Source organism: Aptenodytes patagonicus, chromosome 1 (assembly GCF_965638725.1).
Source record: "Aptenodytes patagonicus chromosome 1, bAptPat1.pri.cur, whole genome shotgun sequence".
NCBI lineage: Eukaryota > Metazoa > Chordata > Aves > Sphenisciformes > Spheniscidae > Aptenodytes > Aptenodytes patagonicus.
Genome location: NC_134949.1, coordinates 10,740,687 through 10,762,684, shown reverse-complemented (window position 1 = coordinate 10,762,684; position 21,998 = coordinate 10,740,687). Strand labels below are relative to the sequence as shown.

The 21,998-nt window shown below is 36.3% G+C and overlaps 1 protein-coding gene across 8 annotated transcripts in view; it reads right to left on the bottom strand.

Annotated features, from left to right (window-relative positions):
- The window catches only part of CACNA2D1 (calcium voltage-gated channel auxiliary subunit alpha2delta 1), a 434,729-nt gene that overhangs the window by 161,247 nt on the left and 251,484 nt on the right, over positions 1–21,998 (bottom strand). The gene's annotated exons all lie outside the window — the stretch shown is intronic.

Below are 21,998 nucleotides of genomic sequence, written 5' to 3'. Positions count from 1 at the left end.
TGAGATCAAAAGAGTTTTTGTCAGGTCAGGTCTCAAAAAAAAAACACTAGGAGAGAAATCCTTCAGAACCTGCCACATGATGAAAACAGACTTCTGATACTTCAAATCCCATTACTAATTTACAAAGCAGAGACAAATCCATACTCTGAAGTGCAGCTGAAGAATAGTTCCTGATGCATTGCTAAGTGACTGGGAGATTGACTGTGTGCTTTTTATTTTGAAGGATGCAATTTCCCCACTTATTTTTGTGGGTGCACAAAGTTTCTGACAGTGTTAGCCATAAACCACCCTTTAAAAAGAGAAAAGGCATGCTTTGTTTTAAAATAAAAAACTGAGCCAGATTAAAAAAAAAAAAATCTTATTTATTTAAATAAGATAATCAACATATAAAAATGCATACAACTGCATTTTCTATAAACATGAATAAATTTATGTAAATTAGTTCTTTAAAAAGAGCATGAAAAAGTTTGACTTGTATACTGTATAGAATTTAAATTCTCTGATTATCATTAATTTATGTATTTCCACAGAAGTTCATGGTGTTTCAGCAAAATGCATTATGAAAATGTATTCAAGAAATGGTATCAGGGAATGATTAGAATAAAAAATTCCAAAAGTGAAATGTTTCTCAGCTGAGTAGACATGAAATAAAATTCCAAAATCCAGCATAGAATGTAAATGCCCCAAAAGTTTTTGTTTAGAAAATATTCTCTCTATAGAAGACATACAGATATGTATTTAGGAAAGAGCCAGATCTTTCATTAGACAATTTCTCATAAAACATTTTGCACCATAGAAAGTATCTCTGCCGTTGTTACAAAGAGTAAGTGAACCTTTAGCATTTCAGAGCTCTGTGTTAAGTTAGCCTAAAGGGATCTACATGTACTTTGCGTAGGTAAAAAAGAGTGTCTCCAGTTTTCCAAGATTAGATAAATTATCAAGTTAATGAAAACATGTTATCTGCTACATCAAGAAGCTACACTGTTTTAGGAATTTAAAAAAAAAACAAACAAACAACTTTTTTCTTAGTTTATGTAAGAAATCTGCTCTAACTTCAAGATGAATCTGATAATGGCTGATTACCAGCACACAGAAGTTAAGGTTTAAATGATGCACAGCATGCCTTTATTGTCTCTGATGTATTTTCTCTCTGCTTCTGTTATGATCATAATCCCGTTACCATATCTTTTGGCCTCCTATTTGCCTGATGGTGATGTTAAATTCCAATATTCTGATACTGAACAAAATGTGCAAAGAATCTTTCAGAGATCACAGAAAGAAAAACTATATGAACTAAAGAAGTTACTTGCTGGATTATATGTAAGCAATATATATTATATTAGTATAATGCATATTATATATGCAAGCAATATATGTTATATTGTTTTTCTTATATTCCTTAGATTTTCAGATCCATTTACTATGTATTTATATATATTTATGTACTGTGTATTTTACCACACTTCAATACGGTTGTTTCAAACAATCCAAGACACTCCAGGAAGTTACCAGTCTCTGAGGAAAAGTCCTCAAGCTTGACACTGCTCTCCCCTGTTCTCAGCTTCTACAGAATAGGATCACTCCATAGGGAAACAACAGCAGAAGATACCTTAAAATAAATATTATAAAATGAAGAAAAATAATTTCATCATATCTAAAATAAAGCAACAGAGTTTCGCTATAACATACAACAAAACTCTTGTTAAAGCAACCAATAATAACTGTAGATGGGATGAGGTGTACTGGAAAATCATACGGAAACAGATCTGTTTTCTTAGCATTTCCAGAGTGTGCATGTTCCCCATATGTCAAAGAAAACAAAAAGGGAGAAATAAAATAAATAAGTAAAAAAACAAACAAACAAACAAAAAAAACAACAAAAAGAGAGGAAAAACTAAAGGAAACAAGCACACCCCTCAACAATAATAATTGTGATTTTATATTTCCTCTAAGTGTGGTCCATATTTTGGATAACAAGCCTGTTGTGGGAGCCAAACAGCTTTCAGCTATGTGAAGCTGCTGGAGCATGTACCTCATTCTGAACACACCGGGCTGTTTCAAAGAGGGGGAAATGCTAACTTCTGTATCAGTAATTTGCAGTAATAGAAAGCTGTTACTAAATCAATGTCTCATCTGGAAAATGTTTCCATTTCACCTTGCACTTAAGCTAGTGGCAAAAGACTATTATCCTGTGACTTTCTATTAGATCAGTGGTCTCAGACATCCATGTATAGCAAACACTGCCTAAAAGACTAAACACTTTTCTAGGCTCATACTCAAAAAAAAAAAAAAAAAACCAACAGTGCAAAGAGATTTTTTGCAGGTGATCAAGACTTCTACCACAGTCAACCTTGCAACCTGTCAGCCTGGTAATCCATAGATAACTCAATATCCCATTTGTTTGGGACAATCAGGACACCTTCTGCATTCCCAAAATTCTTAACCAAGTAATTATTTCCTGTATTACAAATACTTAATCTAAGAACAGATGCTACCTAATTGTCAGATAACTTTTTTATTTCATGGCAGGCTTTCACAAGATAAGGGACAACCACTATTATTTTAAAGATAAGAGATGGGCAGTGTCTCCTCAACATCATGCAGCTTGTTGAGGGCAGACATGTAATTGAGATTCACATTTCTCAAGGACTATTAGGGAGGGTTAAGTTTAAAAAAAACTCAGAGAAATAACTCCAATAAACTCTGAAAAACTTTCTAAGATCAACCATTCATTTTTCCAATTTTTTCCCTGTTTCAAAACCAAAACACAGAGAACAAGCTAAAGCAAATAAATAATGGAGTACAGAATTGGAGTCAGTCTTTTAATTGTTGTATAACACAATTAATTAGACAGAAAATACTGCTCATTTTTTCAAGTGAGTTAGTATTCAAGAAAAATTTAATGGATAATTTTCCATGGATACCCTGTTGGGAGAATGAGTCCCAAGACCCCTGGAATTTGAGGTTTCAGGTTTCCATAATGGAGCTACAAGGTAGGAAGACCCATATGGCTGAGCTCCAGGCTCCACAGGAAAGCAATTTTAAAGATATCAAGTTTGAAGTAAGCTGTCAGAGGTGTCTGAACTCCCTGACTTTAAGCTTATGTCAAATATCAGTATGGAACTCCTTTTACAATCAACTACTACTAATATGAAATCAAAGAAGATTGTAAAACAATGTCTCACAGAAGAAATTGTCACTCATAAAGTGTCTCTGAGAAACACTTTACCAAGACGTGAACAGTATTTATATACAAACATTCATAACTTGTACCATACTCTGAAGAACACAGAGAAATTACAAGATACAGTAAACAGAATAGAATATATTGACACTGCATTTTGTATGCCTAACTAAATGCAACCAGTCATGACATTTATTTTATAGTACAGGAGTACTAAAAGCTGTTGTTTGATCTGTTATGGTTATATATAAAGCTTTTGTTTCTTTGTGTGTTTAGGTAACACTGGTCAGGGAACAATAAAGCTATGACACATAGCTAAGCCTGTGGCCCCTGAGCTGCATGTAGCTATCATCAGTTGAAGTGATTAAGCGTTCTCCCTCTCCATGCTTGAGCATGGTACTTAATTGCCAGTGGGTTATCCAGGCCTTGGGTTGCTGTGATGTTCAAATTCACAACATCACAGAACAGTTGAGATTGGAAGGGACCTCTGAGATCACCTAGTCTAAGTCCCTGCTCAATGAGGGTCAGCTAGGGCAGCTTGTCTAGGGTCATAACCAGTTGGGTTTTGAATACCTTCAAGGATGGAGATTCCACAACCTCTCTGGGCAACCTGTGCCAGTGTTTGACCACACTCGCAGTAAAGAAGTTTTTTTCTTGTGTTGAGATAGAATTTAATGTGTTTTAATTTATGTCCATTATGTCCTCTTGTCCTGTCACTGGGCCCTACTGAGAAGAGTCTGGCTCCATCTTCTTCAGTCCCTCCCACCTGGTATTTGTACATATATTTGTTTGTATTATATACAAACAAGATCCCCTTGAGCCTTCTCATCTCCAGGCTGAACTACCCCCGCTCTCTCAGCCTCTCCTTATCTGAAAGACCCTTAATAATCTTCATGGCCCTGCTCTGGATTCACTCCAGCAAGTCCATATCTTTCTTGTATTAGGAAGCCCAGAATTGGATACAGTACTCAAGGTATGGCCTCACGAGTGCTGAGGACCCCCAGATCCTTCTCGGCAAAGCTGCTTACTAACCAGTTGGCCTCCAGCATGTACTGGTACCTGGGGTTATTCCTCCCCAGATGCAGAATTTTGCATTTCCCCCTTTTTAACTTCATGAGGTTCCTGTCAGGCCATTTCTCCAGGCTGTTGAGGTCCCTTTGAACGGTGACACAACTCTCTGGCGTATCAGTCTTTCCTCCCAGTAAACTCCTGACTGTGGGAGAAAGCAACCCATTCACAACATCACCAATTCAGTTGTGTCCTGTGCAGTAAGAAGTAACTGCCACCTCCTGCTTGAGAATTATTCCTGGGGGACTCTTCCCTGATTATCCAGGGAAGTCCGGTACATTGTGACTTTTGGACACGTGAAGAATTTCCCTACTGATCTACATGGGCTTGCACCTTGCTACCTGTTCACTGTTGTAATGTTCTTCACACAAATGCTTCTTTAATATTTTAAAGAGATAAGGATGATATTTGGAATAAAGGAAAATCAAATTCTGTGACCCACACAGTTGCTTGCAACATTTTCCTTTTCTATATTTTTGAATCTTAGTCTTCTTATACAAGAAGTCCCAGCAATAACAACTTTTGCAGAAAAATATGCTTGAAATGAAACTTAGCCCACTTTTGACATCAAAACATTACATACTAATTTCAAATAACTATTCTATAGAGTCAAAACTCTTTTTGTGAAAGTATAGTCTGCACACTGTAATCTTCCTACCAGACTGAAAAATGCTAGACACCATCCAAAATCCAATTACTCTCAGAGAACAGACTAACAACATGCAGACTTGTTTCTACTTATATCCTACATGTAGGTTTATGCAATAATTACCACAGAACAGAATTTAAGGTCCTAACTATAGTTATTTTTTAAATAACATTTTCCTTTTTTTCCCCTTCTTAAAATAGGACCCATAAGATGATTGAGTGCTGCAGTCTGACTTCGCAGATTCTTCACACATGGCAATCAGCACCAATTCTGAGGTACATATGGAGAGTGGGTAAGAGGAAAAAATGCATTATGGTTGAGGAAATGATAAATAACCACAAATAGGCATTTTTATGTACAACTTTATCAAATACCTCCTCTTTAAGATAAAAATTACAAGAATTTTTTGGAAGTTATTATCTAAAGAAAAAAAGCATGACAGAACCCAGCAAAAACAAGAGCTCCAATTCACTAAAATTGTCAACATTATAAAAATAAAGTGATGTTTCCCATATCTTTGTCCACTGGCAAACACAGTTGCTCAAGTATGTGGGCTAACACTATTTCATTGTCAAGCATTTCTTCTGTGTATGAACAAAAAATATTTATCATTTCAGAAAAAAACAATATGATTAAAATCAAGTCAACAACCATCTACATTTGTTGACCTAACAGTAAATGTTGCAACTATCTAGCCCGTATGTCAAAACATGGTTTTCACATTGCATTAAGATTTTCAAGGCAGAAAGATTTTCCTGGTTAGGTAATGTAAATTTCTCATACTGGTGGGAACTGAAGGAAATGAAATTTAAAGTTAATAAAGAGATAATTTAACAGTGACACTCTGTATCTCTCAGCTGATCTCTTCTAAGTATAGAGCAGGCATCCTTCAACGAAACCTCATTTATTCACTGTCCATGCTATTACACTCAAGCTGGAACTAATGGAATTTCCAGGACACAATTCCTTCTCATTTATAAGTTGTCAACAGGAAATAATTTTGATTTCCCTATTATTTTACTATCACAAAGCATCCAACAATTTAACTGCAATGTGTTATTTTAACCACTATTTTAGAATTTGTAATTATTTTTGTTATATTTTTAGCTACAAATGTGACTATCCTAAAGTTCTCAGTATATCAAATATTCATAGGAAAAGTAGATAATATGTCAGTATGAAAATATTAGCATCTTTTTTTTTATTATTTAGATGCTTCAGGTGAAATCCTAGTCCAACTAAAATCAGTACACTGACTTCAACAAGATAAAGGGAGTTTGAGCTAATTAGCAATCTCACTGTATCTACATCTTTAGGTTTCCTTACAAAATCAGATTTAGTGTTATAACCAAGTTGAGAACATGTTAAGATAAGCTATTTACTTGACCTGCAGTTACTGCTGAGCAAAATACTGTCAAAATGCAAATTTAGATCAAGCCACAAATACTGTGTAAGAAGGCAAGGAAGCATGTCACTTGATTAGGAAGATGAAAAATCAGTAACGATACGCTAAAAGTCTTGCAAGATATGCAAAAATCTGAGAGATATAGTGACAAAATAAGATTTGCAGGTGAGGACCTGGCAGGATTGCAGTTTTATGCTGCTTCTTTTATGTACTTACTTTGTGTCTGTGAACGTATTATTCTAAAATGTATAGGTAATCTATACATCCAAATTTTAGTGAAAATTCTTGTTTAAATACTGAGATTAATTGTAATTATTAGATAAAATTTAAATATTCAATAATTTGTATAGAAATCTAGTGGTATTTTCTAACTACCAATGACAGATATCATAACCTTCTAATGTGTTGATAATGATATTTCACGACTCAGTCATCACATAGTGATGTGAGAGAGTGTCACAGGCAGTACCACAGACAGTATTTCTCTGCGTAATTATTAAATGTAAAAAACAAAGAAATTCTGTCAAACATCATTGGTATCAAGACTGCTGATGCCAGAATATTATACTATTTACAGCTGAACAAGCGATTGGCTCTTTTTCTGAGAAATAACGATACAACAAAGTCCTTTTAGAGATTGTATTTCAGTTTTACAGTATCTGAAATATCAGAGTCACAGGGAACACTGCACTGTATGTCCTGGATCTGATTCAGCAGTAAGTCATTTCTACATTACATGTATCTCATTCAGACACGGTGATTTTGGAGCACCTTCATTTAGAGAAGCAGAAGATAAAAACCTAGGTCCTCTGAACTACAGAAAGTAAAACTCAGAGCCAAATGTAGACATGTTCTTATTTGGAGCCTTGGCAAATTAGGAACAAAACTGACAGTATTTGATATTCAGTGTGTTGTCCAAGGAACTGAGCACTCCCATTTGAATTCAACAAAATGACACTGAAGCAATGTACAAAATACATATTTAGTATGTCCAGGCTGACTGTGCAGAAACTTCAATCAGATACATAGTAAAATGTTCACTCCTGAGATTTGTATTTCAAATAAAGCAAAATAACAGCCCAAACAACCAAGCCTCCTCTCATCCCCAGAAGAAAAAATGACTAGGAAATGCTAAATCAACATCTTCTGGCACACACCCCCAGCTCAGTAGCCCCTATGATACTTCCTTCTTACATCATTTATTTTCTACTGTCCCAAGAAAGCGTTTTAACTGTGAGAAGGTTCATATAATCCTATTTGGTCATTTCTAACAAGGAATACCAGTACTGTTCTTCCAAAAAGAACCACAGGAATATAAATAATTTGCAAACATCTGTTACTGGCATAGTGTTGCTACAAAAATCTGTTTTCATCCTGCTGGGTATATGCAAAACAGAAGATACCAACTGACACCACAATCTCTTTGGACCTTCACGTAGCTAACCAGCACGAATTCATGCATCTCTGGAAACACACTCATGTGGTAAAGTATAAACATTTAAATTGCAAGGCTCTAAAGTTGTACTTGCCTTTTTGCATTTCCAATCTTTATTTCTTCTTCTTCTTTGCCAAGCTCTATGTGACTTTTTTTTTAATTTGTTTTGAGCCATTCTGTCAGCTTGTTTTAGAAGATTTTCTAATTTAAGATTTCATTATCTTCTTTCTTTCAGCTCTGAATGGTCTGTCACTTGCTATACCCATCATGCTGAGCTAGCCAAGTGTGCTTTTGATTTTCAGCTGCCAACTGAGAAGGCCAAGGTCTAGATTCGCCCCCCCTTCTCACTCTTTTTCCTGTGGTCAGCAACTATTTATTCTTTTCCACATCATAAAGTAAGGTGCTGACCTGAATGGGCCTGAGTGCTTTCAAATGCTACTGGAAATAGATGGATACCAAGGACACGCAGCCTTTCACGGGAACAGGCAAAAAGGTTAAAAAATGTAAATAACTTGCCATGAAATACTCCTACAGAATGAACAGTTATACAGATAATTGTTTTAAAGAGTAGTGTGTCTAACTGTATAAAACAAAATCATTTAAATAAACAACTTGTAAGCTGAAAGTTGACTTGCAATGTGATGTGTGACCTTGTTTATTAGAGCTAATAACATTATCATGTTGATAAATGGAAAAGTCCTGGTCTCATTTTAAAACAGATGCTTAGGTTAACTGGTTTTGCATGGGTTGAAAAATTGTGCATTTACCTGAAAGAGGTCTGCTAGGCAGGGACTGGCTCCAATGGAAAGGGCAGGTAATGGTCTCAATGAAATGTCCTGCTAAGAAACCGATACTTCAAGCACAAATGCACTTTAACACCTACATATCTTATTCAATTTCATTCAACTAACTCAGAATTCAGTGTAAATCCATAAAACATATCCACTGGATTACATTCAGGGGTTTTTTTCAGTACACTTTTTCATTGAAAATTATTTTAGGAGACAGAACTGATGAATATTTGTATAGAAAATGACATAAAGGAATATTGGTTTTAAATTGTTGATATTTATTTTCAAAGGTTTATATCCTGTAAAATAACCAACTATTAAAGAAATCCAAAAGAGAAGCCAAGAAGGGAGAAGGGACTCTAGGGGTAAAGGACACACTGAAGATGACAGGATGCCAAGGCTGCAAGATGTCCATTACCTTAAGCAGAAGTATGACAAAAGCTATTTATTTATGAAATATTACCCAATGGGGCTATGAGAAATGACTATAGATGCACTTAGAGAAAATAGTGAAATCCTAAATGCGATAAAGCAAGACAGAGGACAGACAACTGCAGATGTTTGCTGAACCAGAGGATCAGAAGAACATCTGTGAATAAGATGCCTAAAAGTTGAAAAAAACATGACTGTGAGGAAAAAGCAAAGGGGTGTACTGACTCCTGGAGGAGAAAGAGATCTGAGGAATCCAGAATCCTCACTATGGAATGAGAAATATATTCATAAAATACATGCAAGAGGAAAAAAATGGAGGAAATACAGACTCAAGCAGAAAAGAGGAAAAGGCAGCCAAGAGACCAGAATCCATGAAAAGTGAGAATAAACAGATATAAAATGGAAAAGAAGACAGAATTATCTTCAGAAAGAAAAAGAAAATTTAGGAAGAACTTCAGATTTGTATGAAGAGTAGAAGAAAAAACAGATTATGAGTGCAGGGTTCTTAGTAGGATGGAATACAAGAGCTAATCCAAAGAACTGAAGTTTGCATCATGTGCCAGTTATAAAACATCCATATTTCAGGCTTAAAAGGATCTCAAGGGGAGTGTACTGGAATCTGATTGTACAACTACAGATCAGTTTCTCAGCGGTAACTGGCTGCCTGCATGCGTTTAACCTGCAGTAAATGAGACAATTTTCATCCTTCCCCATCAGCAAAAAGAAAGGAAAAAGGGTGTGAGAAGATCATGAAGATAAATAGTTACTTTATGGATAAGTTTTGTGAGGTGCATTTTGGGATCTTCTGTTTATGAAGGTCACATACTAGAAGTAAAAATTGAATTTTACTCAGTGGTGGACACCATTTTCAAACAGATGCTTGTACAACTGTAAGAGAGCTAAATATTTTCTAGGGCTGAGCTTCACACAAAAGAAGAGGGAAAGTAGGCAAGTACAGACTAAAGGATGGAGAGACCCCAGGGAAGGCAAGATGGAAAACCAATAAAACCAATGTGTTATTATTGATAGAAAAAGTAATCTGAAAGGAACTGGTGTCAGACAGAGAAATAACCATATCTAATTTGGCACAAAAAGACTTTTGCCACAGAGAAACAACTAAGATATTTGTACACTATGCAAGACCATAAGAACATAGTAATCTAACCTGAATTTCAAATTAATTGATGTAAGATATCTAAATGATGCATAGAACATAATGTAATGTATTCTCAAATGGACACTTGAAAATAGTATGAATTGAAAGTAGTTCTGTAGTATTATTTAAATATCTTTATACATGCATATATAACCATATACATAGATAAATACACACATATAAAAAAACCTACATTCAAACTACACTGTCCAAACTTCACAAAATATGCTCTCCCCAATAATGGGAAAAAATCTGTGATTTAAGTATTGCCAGAGAAACACCTTATTATTAAATTACACTTTATTCCTTCCTAATAGTTATGACTGGAAATGCACTCATATGGCAGAAATAATGAAGTGGACCAACCAAATTAGTGAGTCAGGTAGTGATAAATAAAGAAGCAGTAGCCATGTCCTTAAGTTACATTCCGCATGTTCTTATAACCTTTAAAGAGTGTAAATTTTGGACATATACACAAAAAGCCATTCTCTAAGGATATTCAAATCCATATATGCCTACATAAAATTGTTCCCAGTCGTTTCCTTTCATTATCCGTCTTCCTCACTTCAAAACTAAAACTGAGCATATCATTTGTGAAGGTGATACTCCTTCAAAAATAATAACTAGAATCACAGAATTATTTAGGTTGGAAAAGACCTTTAAGATCATCGAGTCCAACCCTGAACCTGACACTGCCAAATCCACCACTAAACCATTTCCCTAAGCACCACATCTACATGGCTTTTAAATACCTCCAGGGATGGTGACTCCTCCACTTCCCTGGGCAGCCTGTTACAATGCTTGACAACCCTTTCAGTGAAGAAATTTTTCCTCATGTCCAATCTAAACCTCCCCTGGGGCAACTTGAGGCCATTTCCTCTCGTCCTATCGCTAGTTACTTGGGAGAAGAGACCGACAATCACCTCACTACAACCTCCTTTCAGGGAGTTGTAGAGAGCGATGAGGTCTCTCCTCAGCCTCCTCTTCTCCAGGCTAAACAACCCCAGTTCCCTCAGCCACTCCTGATAAGACTTGTTCTCCAGACCCCTCACCAGCTTCGTTGCCCTTCTCTGGACACGCTCCAGCACCTCAACGTCCTTCTTGTAGTGAGGGGCCCAAAACTGAACACAGTATTCGAGGGGCGGCCTCACCAGTGCCGAGTACAGGGGCACAATCACTTCCCTACTCCTGCTGGCCACACTATTTCTGATACAGGCCAGGATGCCATTGGCCTTCTTGGCTGCCTGGGCACACTGCTGGCTCATGTTCAGCCGGCTGTCGACCAGCACCCCCAGGTCCTTTTCCGACAGGCAGCTTTCCAGCCACTCTTCCCCAAGCCTGTAGCGTTGCATGGGGCTGCTGTGGCCAAAGTGAAGGACTTGGCCTTGTTGAACCTCATACAATCGGCCTGGGCCCATCGATCCAGCCTGCCCAGGTCCCTCTGCAGAGCCTTCCTACCCTCGAGTAGATCAACACTCCCGCCCAACTTGGTGTCATCTGCAAACTTACTGAGGGTGCACTCGATCCCCTCATCCAGATCATTGAGAAAGATATTGAACAAGACCGGCCCCAGTACTGAGCCCTGGGGAACACCGCTCGTGACCGGCCGCCAACTGGATTGAACTCCATTCACCACAACTCTTTGGGCCTGGCCATCCAGCCAGTTTTTCACCCAGCGAAGAGTGTATCCATTCAAGCCATGAGCAGCCAGTTTCTCCAGGAGAATGCTGTGGGAAACAGTGTCAAAAGCTTTACTGAAGTCCAGGTAGACCACATCCACAGCCTTTCCCTCATCCACTAAGCGGGTCACCTGGTCATAGAAGGAGATCAGGTTAGTCAAGCAGGACCTGCCTTTCATAAAGCCATGCTGACTGGGCCTGATCACCTGGTTGTCCTGTATGTGCCGTGTGATGGCACTCAAGATGATCTGCTCCATAACCTTCCCTGGCACTGAGGTCAGGCTGACAGGCCTGTAGTTCCCCAGATCCTCCTTCTGGCCCTTCTTGTAGAGGGGCATCACATTTGCTAACTTCCAGTCAACTGGGACCTCCCCAGTCAGCCAGGACTGCTGATAAATGGTGGAAAGTGGCTTGGTGAGCACCTCCGCCAGCTCCCTCAGTACCCTTGGGTGGATCCCATCCGGCCCCATAAATGGATGGGATCCAATGCTGGATAATATGGTAATGCAGATGCTAAAATTATAGTAGAGAAGATATATTCCAATCCATTCATCCACTGCTGATTTTACTAGCAGTTTCTTGGTAAATAACCCAGCTAAATTTATCAATAGGGATATTTCAAACAGTACCCATATTTATTATCTTTCTTTTTAATATATAACCTATCATGGTTAGTCTTTTTCAGAATAAAATACTTTGAAACTTAGTTTTTATCTCCTGCACATCTATAATTTAACAACTTTATTTCATTTTGTTCTGAAAGAATCAAATGAACAAAATATTTTTAGAGTATAGGATTATAAGGTTTCATCATTTAAGTCTTGTAAAGTCCAATAACCCAGGGATATAATTTTTAACCAGTAGAGGATAAAAAAAATCATAACTCATGGCTAGGCTGCCATCAACAGAGCAAAATTTGCAGCTGTGGTATCACAGGCCGGAAATACAGGACTTCTGAAATGTGAGGACAAATTATTTAATAATGGGTTTTATAAATTTCAAAGTTTTTTTTATACTGCCAAGCTGAAAACCAGTTTTCTTTCCAGGAAGAAATCTTTCAGCACTCTGTTGATAATAAGTATATTAAAATCTTTAGATATTAAAACCAAGACAAACCACCAAGACATTTCTAAAAATCTTAATGAGCAGAGAGATATCTCACATTTCCAGAGTGAAAAAAATGACAGTCTGAAGATACTATTTTTATTTTTCTTCCTCATAATTTGTGTGGGTCAAGTAAAGAATAAACACAAACTCTTCTTATTCTAATCTATTATTTTTGTGTGTATAGAAGCTATCTATCTATGCATCCACACACTTGTTCTTAGCAATGTATGTTAGTTATTTTATGCAGCTTACAATATATTACTGAGTTTAAAATATCTTGTCCTCATCTTTAAGGATTTGCACAACTTTATGCTATGCACATGCACTTTCAGCCCAGACAACACCATTGGATGCCGCAGAGATGCAGGGGAGGAGGCAAAAGTTGCCTGCACAGTCACGTTAGTTCTTCTACCGCTCTGCACGGGGTCACAGAGGGTGTAAACTTTACAGCTCAGAGCATAGTTGGCAGCTTGTGTGAGAACAGAGAAAGAGTAAAAAAAGGGGGTAGGCCATAGTTCTCCTTCCCTTCTGCTCTCCTTCCTCCTTCCTTACCCACATCTGAAGACACGGAAATTGAAAATAACAACTGAGTATGAAATAAGAAGGGGAACTTGTTTGAGGAGAGGGGAAAAAAGAATTGACAGACTCTCAGGGTAACCAAGGAATATTCCCAAACCTTTCACACTTCCATTTAAAGTAGGTTTTAAGGTCCTTTAGACAGAACACCTTTTATTGTTTTCCCATTAAGTGCTTCACACAAATTGGTATTTTCTTTTTAGATATTAATTACTTCAAGCAATTTAGCACATTTTTCCTAGTAGTCAACTTAACTCATCATATCTACTTATTTGACATACTGAAACACATCTAAACATTTATTTTCATTCTGAGCTTGCAAATATAACAAATATTTCTTCCCACACTCCCTTATAGTTGTCTGGAAACAGTTTTGAAGAAGTAATTATACAAAAATTCCTGTAAATCCTAAAAGACTTATATATACTGTGAATTTACACTTACAGAAAGCCCGAGTAACCTCCTGATGGTCTTCCCTTATTGTAGGGCAGGTTTGAGAACACAATTGCCATCCCTCACACTGACAGAGGCTTTTAGGTGATGTAGCTGAATAAAGGATTGAGATGACATTTTCCCTTTCTTGAGGACCAATACAAAGCTTGGACAATCTATATACCCCATATCAACCTATTTTGCAAAGCTAAGCCAGATTTATAACATAAAGAAACCTTGCACCAATTTCCTCATAGGGAGAATTCCACACACCAGAACCAGTCAGTCTCTCAAGATCTTCGTTAAAATTGTCTTCTTTTTTAATATGTCCAATAATAAAGATCTACTGATATGCAATGTTCTGCTTTGCAGTCTGTATTGCAAAATGCAAATGCCACCATTAGCTATTTTTACCAGAAGAACATGGCCAACCTTACTGCAGAGCCAACTTTCCCCTCTTGGTACAAGACGATTCAATACTAATTGTCATTCCAAGCTGTGCATAAGAGAGAAAACATTGCAGAAGGAATGGAAAGGGATCTGAGGAGCAGCAGCAATCATCTGGCCTGCAAAACAGATTTTGGCAGTATGCACAGCTTAAACATTTATTTTACTTACTCAGTCAAGCAGCCTAATAGACACTGGAATCTCAGGACCTCCTATAATGTCCAAGATAATTCTGGATTAATTTGATGGTTAAGAAATATGCAGTGAAAGGCAGCCACACCAAATGATAATGACAATAAGCATTCAATTTACCAGAAAACTATTTTTCACACATTTTATTACAAACTATGCAAATTAATGTTACACACTAAAAAAAAAAAAAAAAAGAAAAAAATAGGAACACAAAGGTGTTGTGGCACTTTTCTGCCTAAAACCCTGAGTTTTCAAAACCAAAGAACTTGGGATAGAAAAGGCCTTAAAAGTCTCTTCATTGTAGGGATTTCTATTTTGTTGAAGCCAGAACCATAGTAACCAATTTAACCAGTTATCATGGGTTTGGCTTCTGGTATGGCTTTTCACATCTCATCATGATATTAAAAACATTAACCAAGTAGTAGATTATATCCTTTGAGTATTTAGGAAGACTGTATCATATCAGAGACCCACGTAGACGAACTTCTGGTTAGAAGAACAGGAATGGCATAGTATAAAAAGCCTGGCAGTTGATGGTTCTCAAAGGGATCACTGTGAAAAAAAACCCACAGCAACCTGTTAGTCATTGCTAAGGCCCATGCTGTTTTATTGAAAACCCAAGTTCAAAATTTTTTAGTTTTGCTTCTTTTTTAAAGAGAGCACAAACAAAACAAAAAAAAAAGAAATTAACCATTTCCTGATTTTAATGGAATAAACGTTTTCTTCACATATTTAATTGCATTTAAAAAGAAATAAGGGTTAACATATTAAAATGTGATTTCGTTTTGTGGAATTAGGTTTTCACAGGGAATTCTGTATCAGTAAAGCACCCTGACTCTGGTTAAGTTTTAGCAAGACAGGGGTTGGCTTTTTTTGGTTAAATATCTCTTTAAATACCTTCTGTTTAGTCAATAAAAAGAAAGTAGGGTGAAAAAACAGATTTTAAAGATATCAATCAGAAGGTAAATTTCTGCAGCTGGCAAATAGGAACCTAGAAGATCAAGAGACAGAACTATTCAGAGCATTTCTCCACTGAAGTACAGATGGTAACCAAGAAAGTTAGGGTTCTCTGGAAGCATGACTGAAACTGAATCAGAGAAAACTAGAATGTTTGCATGTAGGCACGGAGACCAACATGCAGTGTTAATATGCTTACTCCATAAAATAAAGTTGGAGATGGAAACGAAAATATTTTTTCCACTAAAATTAGATCCATAGTAAAATAAAACAATTTGGAAGTAAAAATAAGAACTGATAAAAGAAAATCGCTACCACCAGTTATGAAGGTAACTTCTTTCAAAAGGATCATAAAGTCAATCCTGTAACTTCTTGGCATCCCTGTAACAAGTGGCTTTATAGGATAAAAGGCTTCATTATGAAAATGAAAAGACACCACCATGAATTGCTAGTGAATTGTAAGTGGTCTCTCTGCTGGAATTTTATACTTTATTTCCCCAAGTTAAATTACCTGATTTGATCTAAAATATTTAAAATATAGCTCTATGGTGCAGAAGTACTTTAAGTGTTAGCTGAGAAAACTCTTTAACACAAAATACCAGGTAGAAAAGTAAAAATCATCTGTTATTTCCAACTTCAGGCAAATAACAGAAACTAGTAAAAGTCAAGAATTATCCCAAATATTTTAGGCACAAACTACTATGTTATGTAATTTCCCCCCAATGTTTCTAAATAAGAACCTATTTTTTAAAAAAGTTAAAAAAATAAATAAATTAACATTCCAGGAAACATGTTGAGTGTTGAGGTGTCAACAATTTCATAAAGCCATCTTTCAGTCACTTCCCACACTAATACCTACCAAATAAGAATTAAATCAGTCATAAGTTGTTTTTAAATGGCTAACTCTAGATTAATTTCAAATAAACGTACTTAAATTCAGAGGTAGAATATTTCAAAAGACCCACTTTCAGTAGAAATTAGTGTTAGAAAATTACATCTTGATGAACGTCTATGGCATTAAGGTTCTAAATTCTGAATTTTTTTAATTATTTTTATTTTACAGAAGCATTTGAAAAGTTTATTTGAAATGTTTAAAGTAAACCAACACAGATCTGGAAGAGTACTTAGAATTATAACAAAATTAAGTTTTATTTTAGATTTGCCGCTATTTTCCCATTAAGAACCTTAAGTTACATTTATTAATCAGTTAGTCTTGGATAAACTTTCCAGACCAAAACATATTCACAAATATTCAGACCTCGAATATGGTATTATAACATTTTTGTGATGCATCATTACCAGGCAGATTGCTTTAAGTCTACATTGATAATTCCTTATTACAGCCGGTACCTTCAAAATAACATGTACCTAACCAATTCTATCCATGGTGTCTCCATCATAAAAACCCAAGCATAGTAGGCAGATTATTATCTCTGTCCACACAGTTGAGACCTCCAAAATACACATCCTGATCTGTAGATCCAGCGCAACCTATGACTCTTCAGACTCGCATTCTCTTCAGGTCTGTGCCAAGGCACAACGGCATGAAGTAACTCGTAGAAAGATTCACAATTCAAGCAAATAACCCCTCATACCACAGTTTTCAAATAAACCAGATTTACAGGGAAAAAAAGAAGTAATGCCTGCAGTATCACTGTCAGAGGGCATCTAGAACAGTCAGGATATTCTCCAGGAGGGACCAGAGTGGGTTTCAGTTCTTATTCTATGGGTGATTTCTACTTCTTCTCCTCAATAATCACGTGATATATTAACATAGCAACAGTTTATGGGATGGGAATGAGAACCAAAGTCTCTCACATAAACCATTAAATTAGAGACACGGTCCTGCCTTTTCTGTTCTCTGGTCCCACAGTTCTTGCATCCCTCAGGTCTCAGCTTCAGCAGAAAAGTGAGCAGACACGTATGCTACAGAGATATCACAATGTTCTATCCCTTATCTACCCAGAGTTGTTCTAACAAATGTACTGCCATCAAATTTTTGTTTTGGCAAAAACGACAATGTTGTGGCACAATTTCCTGGCTTTAACTTGCACCACTGTGTAAGAACTCGGGAATCTTCCAAAATAACCTTGAGCGATGGAAAAATACTCTATGCTTGGTATTTTTTATTGGCTTTTGCTATCTAAAATTGGTATACAGGATTAGTTTCTTTTGACAAAACTTAGTCTCTCAAGAAGGAATAAATTAAGCTTGGTTACCAGACCATCTTTCTTTATCCTACCTTATTGTCTCAAATTTTGATAATTTAAGACAGAAGTCATGATAAACTTGATGCCAGGTAAATATGCAAAGACCATCCAATAAAACTAATGTAATCCAAGTACCAAAATGCAAGTACCTCCGCATGATAAAGGATATTGTTCAAGTTTTTTGGCCTTCTGAATTATGACAGAAACAAGCTTTTTCCATCAAGTTAGAAAAGCTATTTCTTTTTGCTGCTTGTTTAAAAAGATTTTCATTCAGGGAGCTTAGAAAGCTACTTGGGGAAAAAAAAAAATCATAATTGTCAGAACATAAAAAGCAGCACTGACCCTAGAGTTCTTTGCTTAAGCTTCTGCATCAGTATTTTCCTTCCAGGTTTAATATTGAACCAACCAGGCAGTACTTAGGGACTTAGCTGCAACTAACGTTTGCTTTATACTTACCCCAAGCCACAGTGTTTGGTATTTAAAACAGGCTGACACTGAAAATTCATTTAAAGGTCCACTGCACTCATTACATGATTTCACAAATAACTCACTGATTTAAGTAATTGAAAACATACAAAAAACCCCCCCTAGAACAAACAGTAATCTCACATGCCATCTACACAAGACATACACAACAATATAATCCACCTTCTATTTCCAAATTTAAAGGTGTGAACTTACAAACACTCACACACAAGCAGAGACTTGAAACAATCATTTTTCAATCCCAGCTGTAGTAAAACAATGCTATTCATTTATCCCTTAGAAAAAAACATGGGAAAAATAGTTCTGAATAGTCTCAGTTTCTCAGCTATATATCAACAGCATTAATCTTAACATATTTTGAACCAAGCAATTTAATTAATAAAACTGGCAAAAGCCTGTCTGTTATTGCTATTTAAAATAGCAATATTTGTGCTTTGTAAAGCACAAAAAAGTTTTATTGCTCCTTTAGTTGTTTAAGGAATGTTGATGTAGTATGCCAAAATATTTACACATCACTTTATCAATATCTTGATTCCTGAATAAAACTTACTTATTAACCACACATAAGACCTTCCATGAATAAATGACGATGCACTTTTTCCTAGTTTTTTGGAGTTGTTTTGTTGGGGTTTTTTTTGAGGGGGAATATTCTTGCTCCCATGGTTTAATTTCCCAGCATTTCTAAGTTTCTTCCCAAAGAATATTTCTTCCTTTCAAGCTCATAGCCTGAGATACCTAAGATATGCAGAAATTGTTCAATAGTACAAAAATTCGAGTCAAAGAGATAATATTCTGGTCAAGATAAAAATCACTGTAGCATCAAAACAAGTTTTGATGTTATTCCTAAAAGTTTTGATTGCCCCCCAGTACTAAGCACTATTATGTCAAAATACTTTATCAATAATTGAATATTTACATATATGATGCACTAGAACAAAGGTAAAATTGATGTTCACTACCATTTGGTAGTGGACATGTAAGATAAAATTGATGTCCACTGTTTTGCTATCAAAAAATAATAAATATCTTAGAAGATTTTAAGGAGCAGCAAAATTTTGACTGCCATCCCAATAAAAGGAGGGTATGAACAAACACTATGTATATTTTATGATTATTAAGCTGTAAGAACCATCAATTAATTGTTACTCTCCTTATGAGTGTTTTAATGGGTTCTGAGCAGGGGAAGGCTTTTTTTCTTGCTGGTAGCTGCCCAAACGTATTCAAAATGATGTCATCATGTTCAATACACATTACTGCCAACCTGACACTTTAAGCAACTCTTCAATGTTAATCGAGTAGTGACATGTGGAAGCAATATTTCAATTTCTGATTTAGAGGAAGTAAAGCAGGAGTAATCACACACAAAAAAAGCAGTCCTTGTTTGTGTGCTTTGCCTAACACCTTTCCTAAAACTGTAACACAAGTACAGACTTACATCTGGAGCAACCATTGTAGCAGATGGTGCATTATGCATCTCAGACAGCGAGGGCAATGTGTGGTGGTATCCCCTAGGCAGATTAACCTCACTTGCCTTGTGCTGAGGATTTCCTCTTACTCCTGGCCTGCAGTTCCCATATTCTACTTAGGGATAAGCAGGGTACAGTTTTAGTGGGGATTTAGAAATAAGACTTCTGTTATTACTAATAGGAGATGCATGACTAATTCCCAGTGCACGTGGTGGAAAGACAACCTGAGGGTCTGTTCTGTTTTCAGCAGCAGATTGATTTTATTTCAAAACCTAAATGGAACTCTTCAAAAATACTGAATTAAAAGCCTGATTTGGGTCTATTTTATTGGGATTGCCCTCTCCTGCAGTGGGACTATAATCCTCAGAAACGGGCAAATAAATTAACTCCCTAGACTCTTCCCTGTCTCTCCTAAGGTTTTGGCACCAGATACAGAGGAGAGAAAGCAAAAATAACTTTCATAGTACTTCTTTCTGCAATCAAATAAACCACAAAGTAATAACGTGGATGTAGTGAATGGATATTTTGTAATGATTTGTCACGTATTTCTATGGTGAAATAAAAGGGACTACTTCACAAGTAACTCATCACTGAATTTCAAAATAAGCAAATCACTGTATATGTAGGAAGCAGAAGAATATTTTATAGCACATGCTATTTTGTCAGGTTTAAATAGGTGGCACACCATTAGAGAGTTACTGGCTAAACCAGTGTCCCAGTTTCAAAGGGCTAACTGGAGGCTGGATCCACACATTCAGTATTTCATATGACAGAAATTCAATATTTGATTCATATTTTAAAAATCATAACTAATTACTGCAATAAAAACGAAACCTGAACACGGAAGAAAGATTGCCATGGATAACATATTGTTTAAAAGTCAGTGAATCTCAAATTCCTAGCTTCATACAGCAAAAAGTAATTAACATGACAAAGCACAATCAACAGATCCAAGTGAAAATTCAGATTTAGGAACATGCGTGGCTCTAACTGTAATTGTCCCTTTCCCCTAGAGACAACAACCTGCTACTTTAAGAGGCAATAGAAGTGAAAACCAATCTCAAGGAAGAGTAGGCAGGTCAAATATCTAGTCACTGAAACCTGTTCTGTGTGATCCAAAGAGCAATTCTTTGTTTCTCTTGGCATCCTACAAAACCTATACAATAAGGGGGGGGGGGGGGGGGGAATTAAATCTGCTTTCCAAGGTGTAATTCAGTACAGCAAAATTGGCGTCCAAACAATAAAAAGTTGTAAACTGTGTCTCATCCACTGTTTCTCAGAAGGATTTGTTGTAATATCTGTTTTGTAAATGTTCACTAGCAGACTGTGATGTAGTGAAGGAATTGCAGATTTATTGCAAACTATTTTCAAAGTGTACAACTGTTCCCTACTATAGTGGGCACTGAAACCTCTATCAAGAAATGACAGTTTAGCTTATGTGAACAGGAAGAAAAATGACAACAGTGTTCAAGATCCATTATCACTCTTTCTAGGGTTATAAAAATTGCTTGCAGATGATATTGCTTGTGAAAAGAAAATTAAACTCTAGGTTTGGAAATCTGTTGGTGAATGACTACATTCTAATTGCTCACTGTGTTTCAGACAACACATGAACTTTGTTACTGTAAAATAAACCTAGTGACGATATTGTGTTTATTGATATGAAATCTGTGATTTTTAGGTATTCTCAAGCTGTTATCTCTGAAAACACCATCTGTAACCAAAAGTTACCCAGCTACCCAACAAGAGGATTTTGCTGACACAGAATTACAGTATTCTCTGTAATTTTCCAGGCTTCCACATCTCTGGTAATTAATATGATAGCCAGACCCAAAGAATCATGAATTTCTCATGAACCATATATGTTGCACATGCAGTTACATCTCTCAAAAAATGTACATTTCTGTCCGTTATCATCATTTTATTAGATACTAAAGTTGTACCTTTCCTAAGGAAGTCATAGCTTGTCTTCATTTTTAGGTTAACGGGCTGTACAGTAACATTACCTAGCATGTATTTTTAAGGGACATGTGTCCTTAGGAATACCGTCTAAAATGTTAAATTCAACACAACAAAACATTTTACATACTGTTTTGATTACAATCTTATAGCAAAGTTCACATGGTGTTTATAAATATCCTAATGCTTGGAGGCAAGTTTTCATAACATTTTAACAGCAAAGTATCAATACTCTTCAAACAAAAGCAAAGGAAATGGCCTGTCTCTTCCGTGTAATCCTGCAATTAAGGCGCAATTTAGTACTTATTAAAGCCAGAATCTCAGAATAATCCTCTAGGTCTCGCAGTCAAGCACACCATATAAGAAT